The 9,415-nt window shown below is 35.5% G+C and overlaps 1 long non-coding RNA gene across 1 annotated transcript; it reads left to right on the top strand.

The window, feature by feature from the left end:
* Positions 1-7,430: 7,430 nt before the first annotated feature.
* On the top strand, positions 7,431-8,324 carry LOC149837553 (uncharacterized). Its single transcript, XR_016432118.1, has 2 exons — positions 7,431-7,880; positions 7,984-8,324. It is a non-coding gene; the product is annotated as an uncharacterized LOC149837553 (long non-coding RNA).
* Positions 8,325-9,415: the final 1,091 nt, after the last annotated feature.

Raw genomic sequence — 9,415 nt, 5'->3', positions numbered from 1 at the left:
TAAGATTCATAGGCCTTATGGTTTGGTTGTTTCAAATAGGTTTACACCTTGATGGACTTACTTATGTGAGTATGAAGGTGGGGGTCATCTTCTGTAAGACTTGGACTTTGTCTATAGAGTATTCATAAAATTGGGATACAACACAGGACCATTAATATGCAACTTTTATATATTGGTAGACACACTATGATCACCTGAAGTGAAAGTGTGTGTTACAGTCTCTGAAAGGTCAATTAAAATTTCCAATTCAAGGTTAATGTTATTGGAGTCCCAAACTGATGAAGACTAACTAACACTAATGTGGAGGTTCAAACTCAAAAGGTACATTCATTTATGCACTGAATATTCATGAACAACCTCTTGTCTTTTCTATAATTTTGATCCATGTGAATGATTGTTGGGGTTTTGACTCAAAACTACCTAAGTATCCTATAATATTTTCTACATTTTCCTAAGTTTATGCGTTTCTAATCTTTCTTACAACTTTAGTCACATATTGAAAGATGTAGGAATCTTCTTTATCCTTATATAAAGGGGTATTGCCTTAGAGGACAGGGCCTTCAAGTAGCATTAGATCTCAGGCTTGTACATCTCTTTATACCTTGGACTTTGAATCTTAAATCTTGACCCTTGGACTTTGCATTTGGACTTGGGTTTCAATTTTGATTTCGATTTCGATTTCGATTTCGATTTTGGTTCGGTTTGGTCCTTGACCTATCTTTTAATACTTAGGACATATTTAATCTTCAAGTCTAAAATTGACCTTTGACCATCCTATTAATAGACTTTAACTCAACCTTATATTATCATGGATCTTTTTAGACCTTGATCCGGATCTCTTTAGACCTTGCCCAAACATCTTTGCATGGGCATTTATGGTCAAACAGTCCAAGAGGCACCCTTAGCTTTGACCATTGATTTTTTGGACCCAACCCGTGCCCTTTTGCTTCATTTTTGGCACCCTCCTTGGGCTAGTCGTTTGAGCATTCATGACTAGTTGTTTGGCCAGCCATGGCCCATTATAGTTAGTTGTTTGGGCCTATTAAAGGCCCTTTATGGTGGTAGGGGGCTGAGGCCTATATAAATTTCAGTCCTCTCACATTTCTATCCTCCCTCATCTCTCTCTCTCTCTCTCTCTCTCAAGCTCTCCTCTATCCTCCTCTCCCACGAGCTCTACTCTATCTCTAAGAGCTGGTTAGCTCTCTCTTTCTCTCCTTGTTCTTTTGAAGTGCTTTTAGGAACCAGATTTGGTTGCCGTTTAGAATCTAACTCTGGCTACAGTCTGGATCCATATCCACTTGCAATCTACATCATTACCTAGGATCTATACCCACTTGTAGTCAGGATACATATCCACTGCAATCCCGATCCATACTCGCTTACAGCTCGTATTCATACTCACTTGCATACATGATCCATACCCAGAACCCAAAATTCATACCCAATTCGAGCCTACGTCAGACCCGGATCTAGTCAAGAGGTTGTTCAAGGTGGTTCATATCGAGATTATTGGTCACCTAGTGCAGGGCATGGACCAATTTTTAGCGAGAAGGCAAAAACTTGGTTGTATTTTGGGCGCATAATTGCACAGGTACCCATTGCACTAAGGACTTGATCCTAAGTGGGGCAACTATCGCTTGAAAGATAATGTGTGTGACGCATGCCTCCGAGCACACCGGATTCAAGCTCAGTTGCCTAACCCACTGAGTAAGGTATATTTTCCAACCGTTATTAGTTCAATATACTTTGATAAAATTCTGACTATCTTCAATGTCAAATCAAACTCTTGAATCATGCTACACACATCCTTCTTTATCTGTTTTTAACTTGCAAAATATGTGACAAAATATAAAAAATATATACATAAGTGAAACATAATAATTATATAAAAATATGAAATTTTGGAAACCATGCAAAAACTACAAATCTAAGATTCTAATCCACAACCTAATTTAATAGAGTTTTGTTTTCCGCAAGAAAAATATCAACTACATTTAAATCACAAAAATATTTGAGTTATTGTGAGAAAATATAGAAAATTATAATAAAAAAATATAAATATTTGCACTAGTAACATAATATTTTGAAAAACAAGTTGTATTTGGAAAATATGGTGTTTTCCACATGTATCTACCTAGTCACAATCACAAAGTCCCGTTCTAGCAGTCAGAGCAGCTTGGTTAGTTGCCTTCCAAATTGTTATTCGGCTGATCTGGTACCTCAGGAATCAAACGATCTTAGAAGGAAAGCATTTCTCCGCCCAACCAAATTTAAGGCAATGTTTTAGGGATGTTCATGAACATGTTCTGCGCATATGCCCAAACCTTCATCACCCAGCCCTTTGGAGATGGTGTACCGTAGGTCAATGGGAGCCTCCACCTCCCACTACAAGAAATCTCGTCTTTACTGGTGCAATTTTTGTGCCGGTAAAGACAGGTCTGCTGCAAATAAAAGCTTTTACTGACATTGTCAGTAGACGTTAACATCATCAAATCGAGAGAGAAAGAAAAAAATAAGGAAACACTTAAAAAAGGTTAAATTATGAAATATATGAAAGTTATCTAAAGTTAAATCATATAATTCCTAAAGTTACCGTAATAGAGAGAGTTCTACCATATTGAGATGGACACTCATATAACTAAGACGTGAAAGGGAGAAGTTAAATTATGGATAATTTTTAAACTTACCAAATCTATTATGATAAAACTTTAAAGTTACCAAAAAAGAGATTGTTTGGTTAAGTTTTTATCACTAGATCAACGGCCCGTCCTTACAAACAACAAAACACATTTAGGTCAAATCAAGTGGGTGATGATAAGACCACTTACCTTTTTTTCGACAGAGAAAGATGGGGTTAGGCAAACCCCTACCAGTAATACAACCATACCATTGGGATTCGAACTTGCAACATCCCAACACAAGGCCCGTGAAGATCACTCACCTAGAATAAGAGCACACCATCCTTTAATAGCTGTCTTATTCAACCTCCTCCTAGCCCAAGAGATAAAATCTATAAGAATAGTAAAACTCATATCATTCATTATAGGCATTACCTTTTAATAAATATGATTTGGAAGGAGTCTAATGAATCACATGCTTAATGGGTTTTGGAATTGGGTAATCTTAAAAAGTATCTATAATTTCTCTAATTTTAGTTTTTTTAAATAATTAATACTCTCTCTTGTGGTAACCCTAACATTATCTATAATTACCAACGGGTTAGCTTGTTTAGTAGGAGCATCACCTTGTGTTGGGGGACTTTGCAAGTTCAAAACCGTACAGTTGTATAAATATAGTGGGGGTCTACCTAACCCCAATTTGGCTATAAAAAAACATTATTTATATTTAAATAATCTCTTTTATATAGAATGTCACAATAGTAACTACTTCAGGCAAGCTGCTATTTTCAAGCAACCAATTATAATTTTTTTTAAAATATTTATTTTCTTTTCTATGCTTGCAACCTCTCTCTTTAAACTGTTCCCCCAACTAGGAACGTGAACTATTCCACCCAACTAGGGACGTGACCCTCTCTCTCTAAACTTAGGGACGTTACTAGAGGTGGGCACTGGACCCGGCAGCCTGCGGGCCGGCCCTGGGCCAGTATAATTGGCCCTGGCCTGGCCTGACTAGAAGCGGGCTGACACGGGCTGGGCTGCAGGCCAGCCCAGTCCAGCCTGTTATTATATATATTATATATAACATAATATATATAATATATCATACATAACATAATATATTATATAATAGGCCCAGCCTGATTAGACTCATGGGATAACGGGCGGGCCATGGACCCGCCCGAACCAGGCCTTTGGCCCGGGCCGCCCTATGCCCACCCCTAGAAGTTACCTTTTCTCTCTCTCTCTCTCTTGAAACTGTTCCCCAACTAGGGACGTGACCCCCTTTCTTTCTCTCCCTGATCACGTCATGGATTCACCCATGTGGCAAAATTTTCATCTCCACTATAGTTGTATTACCGGTAGGGGTCCGCCTAACCCCAGCTTGCCTTTCAAAAAAAAAAAAAAAAAATCCATCTCTCCCTCTCTCTCTCTCGTGACAGGGGCATTATTACAAAATTTCATGAGAATTTCAAAATGGCATCGGGGCTCAACAAAACTTATATGTAATTTTTAAAATATTTTTAAGGCGTATTATTTTCGCACCCTCTTCCATCTTTAAGAAGTAATAAGAAACCTATTACCTCTCTATTCTCATAGCTTATACAGAAAACCTTTTCACAGGTTGAATCTGAGAGTATTGCTTTTGGTTGTTTACAGTCACGGTTTGAGGTGGTGTTCAAATTGGGATTTGGCATTTTTATTTTTATATGGTATTTAGTGCATATATATGATGGAGCGAATCAATTTTTTGTTTATGTCCTCTTAAGGATGATTATTTTTTTATAATGCTAAAAATAGTTTATATTTTTTGGCTCATCTTTTGTTAGTTTTTAGATTTTAGTGCATTGCATTTTGTTGTTTAACTGCATGACATATGGTATAGTTCCCGTGGGATCAAAGGAAGCATATATCCTTTTTATACTTATTCTTTATTTAAGTGTGAAACTTGATGGTATAAGTATCAACGATCTTTTTGTTATCTGAACTGAATATGAGAAAGATAAACTTGGGCTTTATGAATTTAACGGTTAACTGTCATCTTTCTTTTAATATATCTTTTGATGCTATAGTTGTATTTGCAGACTGATTCTACTCGGTGTACACATATCCACGAAATATATGTATTTCTTGTTAGACACTTTGATGGCATAGATTTTTCTGTGTAAACCTTTCTTTTTTATATTATTTCTTGATTTTTGAGCCTTTGTTATGACTGCAACATGCAAAAAAAGATCAAACATTAGCTTAACTTTAATGCGTTTTCACTTTATTTTTCACATTCAGTTGTGAAACTTTGATTGTGATTTTTTTTTTCTGATTTCTTTGTTCCCTGTATTGCATGATGATACTATTGCAAAGTTCTACTAATACCTTTTCTTCTATCTTATATGATTTACCGGTGTTTTCCCTTAATTACGTCTCTTGTTTGATAATTTATTGGGTGTTCTCCTTAATTGCAGTTGTATGTGCACATATATGTTGGCATATATGGTTTATATACTTTCTGTTTATCACTTTTTTCTAAATTTTTTTGGCCTAAAAATATCTACCCTTTATAGGCATTAGTCACAAACAACAGGCACTTTTTTGAAAATCTCACGATTTTATCATGAAAATTTTGAAACAAAAAATAATATAAAAAACATAGGTTTCAAATATCATCTACTTTGAAAATACTTCAGTTTTATCATGATATTGTGAGAATGTTAATGAACTATTTATCCTTTTTTTAGAGATTTTAATATTTTTAATGTTGTATATACTTTTATGTATTTTTAAATTTTAAATATACCAATACTTTCTAAGATTTTATTAAGAAAAGCAAATTTGTTAATATATTGTGAGAAGCTTTGCCAGGAAAATCTAGATAGCTAGATGTGTGACTTGGATTTTAATATACGCTTTTACTGAGCATAAAAAAATATACTATTTCCTTTTTAATTTCCTTAAATTTTACATGTATTAAATTTAGTTTTGGATGTCATTCTTAATATATCTTTAGTGTTTTTCTTTTACTATGGACATTTTTTCTTTATGAGGACAGGCCATTGATCTAGTTTTAAGTGAAAAATACTTCTTCAAATATAAGGATTCGATTTTGGAATTCCATTTTCTCCGAAAAAGGCTCGAGCCTGAACTTGAATCCGGCATTTGCGTTTGCATATGCTTGAGGATAATTCTCGGGTGTCATTGGATACGCAGGAAAGTAGGAGATTGAAATTTCTCACTCACATACCACCGCCATGTCTGCGGTCTCGTGTTTGGGTTTTCGGTGGCAAATTGGATTGAGAATTCTAAATCCCAGTTTTAAATTCCCATCTACCCATATGGGTGTGTTTGAATCCCTCGGAGATCTCTCTCCAAATCCCTAAAATGAGGGGATCTGAGATCCGGCGTTTGCATGCCTCGGATATCTGACATGGGGCCCGTACTAGCTCAGATACCAGGCATTCAAACGCATCCTATTGGGGCATGCCGCAAAAAACATGAGGGCTTCTGTTGAAACGCACGGGAACCCATGTGTTTCTGCGGCCCCACTGCAGCAATGCAAACACTGGTTTCCCTTTGATTGGGGAAAAGGAAGCCCGGTTTTCACCTCAAAACAGATCATTATATATATATATATATATATATATATATATATATATATATATATATATATATATATATATATATATATGAAACACACTGTATTTTTTTAGAAGTTTTGACCCCATAAATGTGTTGGGCAGGGGTGATTTACGAGGAATTCACACTTGGATCATGTGTTTTCGCTGAAAAAAATGATATTAGGAGCCTCAAAAATTTACAAAGATTTTGGATCATTGATTTTTTGAACCTTATAAAACTCATCCATGTGTCAGAATAGGCCACTTCAAAAGCTGATCCCTATAAAATCAAGTATATAAATCGCATTTGTATGATCAAAATTTTAAAATAAAACAAAAAAACCTTAAAAACCCATCAAGCACATATTGCAATTACCTAAACTCTAATATATATATATATGAAACAGGATCATCGGACACAATGTATGCGACACATTTTTTTTTGCTTTTAGAGGCTTTAGCGATGGTCCAAGACCACTGCTAAAACCTTCAAAAGCGAAAAAAACATTGGGCGTACTAGGTGCGTCTGATGGATGTTGGACGAGAAGGGGTCCAATGATACTCCTTATATATATAGAGAGAGGCTCACTTTTCTGGTTCTGCCGTTAGGCCATATAGTTTGAAGTGTTTTATGATAGATCTGAATATGAACTGTTAGATGTGTTTAGAATGCTCAATTTAGTAAGAATTGACTCTGGAATCATGTTTTTTTTTATGAAAAAATATGATATATAGCAAAAAAAAAAACTGATGCCTTTCGTGCCATTGATTTTTTATCACCGAAGTGACCCAAAAGTTGGTTTCCACTAAACAAAACCTACAAATCACATCTATGCTATTAGATGTGAGAAAAAAAATATATATGTTTTTTTTAAAGAGCCTAACAAGACTGTACAAGAATAAGAGAGCGCCAATGCTATATATATAAAGAGAGAGAAAGACCGAACAATGCTATATATATATATATATATATATATATATATATATATATATATATATATATATATATATAAGGAGCATCCATATAATTTTGTTTCTGGTATTTTCGTTGTGCATGGCTTGTGGGTTATTTGCCATTGTGAGATACCTTAAAACTTGTTTTCTGTTTGTTAAACATTTAGGGGCTTAAAATATTTTCTCATGAAAAACCATGTCTTAAAGCAAAAACATTCTACCGTATAAAATTGCATAAGGAATCTTTCAGGAGAAAAAAATAGGGAAAGATGGTGAGCAACGGGATAACACATTATGGAATCCATGCTGATATTATGTTGCTAACCGTCTGATGAGATTACGTTGTTGATCGTCTGCTGATATTATGGTGTGATGTTACTTTCCTCTGGTTCTGCTCAAAGGTTATCTCAACTCTTTATGTTGTCCTTGTATAATTTTCAAGGACGTTGTACTTAAGGTCTTTTTTCTCTTGACGAGCATCAATATTTTTTGGCACTTGTTCTCTCTGTTACATTTTAATAGTTGTCAGAGGTTTGCCATGGAATTTTTGTTTGTGACAGGATTGTCTAGTCCCTTGTAGATTTTGCACCTTAGCAAGTGGTAAATTCATTTGTTTATGGTGGTATCTTTGGCTTGAATGGATTCAAGAACTCATATTATTAAACTTTGCACTGTGTATTGGTTATACTTTTGCAAGGTGCGTCTGAATCCTTTTACTCCTTGTTTGAAGCTCATATATCATTTTATCTTGTCATGGAGTTGGTAACTTTCATTTTGTACTGGATTCATAAATCTCGTAGATGCAGCAGCCTTGCAGAAAGATACAATATCACAGAAGAAATGGTAGGACCCTATTCAGCAACAATCCAACCATTTGTAGTGCATGTAGAAGTGGAAACATATGTTTGTGGCATGTCTTTATTGATCCACCAAGTCAAACAGCTTCGCTATGACACTGCAACCACAATCATGAAGTTTAAAGCTAAGATCAAAGACTACAGAGAAATCCAAACAACTATGACAGTTGAAAGCTTGCGTTTAATTTAACTGTGCAGCTCAATGACTGAACTTTGCTGTGTACTGATATGTATATTTAAAACATAGGCTTCAAATTGAACTATTAATCCCAGCTTTCTCCAAACTGAACTCTTAAGATTCTTGTTTGTTACAAATTTATTTGCTTTGCACTTCGAACGGAGGAAGACGACCATTCTTATACCATAGAGTGTCATCTGATAGTAAAAAATTGACCAGTTCCAATTAGATATTATCCATTTTAATTATTGTGAGATCCAATCTCAGATGACAGTGGAGAATCATAGTAAGCTAGTTAGGTTACAGGGTCAAAGTATATATTGTGAGATCCAATATAGTAGCTTTGATGCATGTTATCTTCATTTTTCTTTATGGTCCACCCTCAGTATGGGAAACAAACAATATGATAGGAAGGACGACAAGGTGTTGATTTTTTTCTTGCAGTGACATGAGGAAGCTTGCCGGTAATGTTCATAGATTGTATGAGTCAAATTATGCCAATTGGTGCCGATACATTGTATCATTTGCTGTAATTGAATAAAGCAGATTTTGCCTCTTCAGAATGTGGTGATTTGTCATATTTTAAATTATCTTAGACACGAGATATCGATCATTTGGGCACTTGATGACCTCGAACTTAGATAATGCAAAGGCTGAGGATTTTTCTTTGGGTGAGTTACAAAAACATAAAATGTTTAGATAGATGCTTGAATCTTGTTATGCTACAACCAGTCCCATCTACGGTTGCTTCTGTTCCTTGAGCTTTGTTTTTCTGAATGTAAAATTATTTGCTCAAATCTAAGGTTTAGTCTAAGTTATAATCGTTAAAATGTAAAATCATGTGTTTCCATGGAAAATGCTCGACGGGCATGCCATTTTACATGTTGGAGGTGGATTTTTTTTCAAAAACGGTTCCCGGGGGGGGGGGGGGGGGGGGGGGAGGCGTTGTCTGGGGGGTCCGATTAAATTTAATCCACAGAAGGGGATGCGGGATGCCACGGCACCCATTCCGTGACATGCAAACGCCCCCCTAAATGTTGATAGCCCACATAATAGCAGAAGCAGTGTTTGCTTGCAAGAGCAAAAGCACTTGCTAAACACTTCAACAAGCAGCTTTTATCAAGTGCACACTTTAATAGGTTGAGAATCATTGGGTTTTAATCTTTTCAAAAGATAATGTGGTTTCTGTCAACTTAT

This window comes from Nuphar pumila, chromosome 5 (assembly GCF_984573655.1).
Source record: "Nuphar pumila chromosome 5, dmNupPumi1.hap1.1, whole genome shotgun sequence".
In the NCBI taxonomy this organism is placed as follows: Eukaryota; Viridiplantae; Streptophyta; class Magnoliopsida; order Nymphaeales; family Nymphaeaceae; genus Nuphar; species Nuphar pumila.
This window is presented reverse-complemented; position numbering and strand designations above follow the sequence as displayed.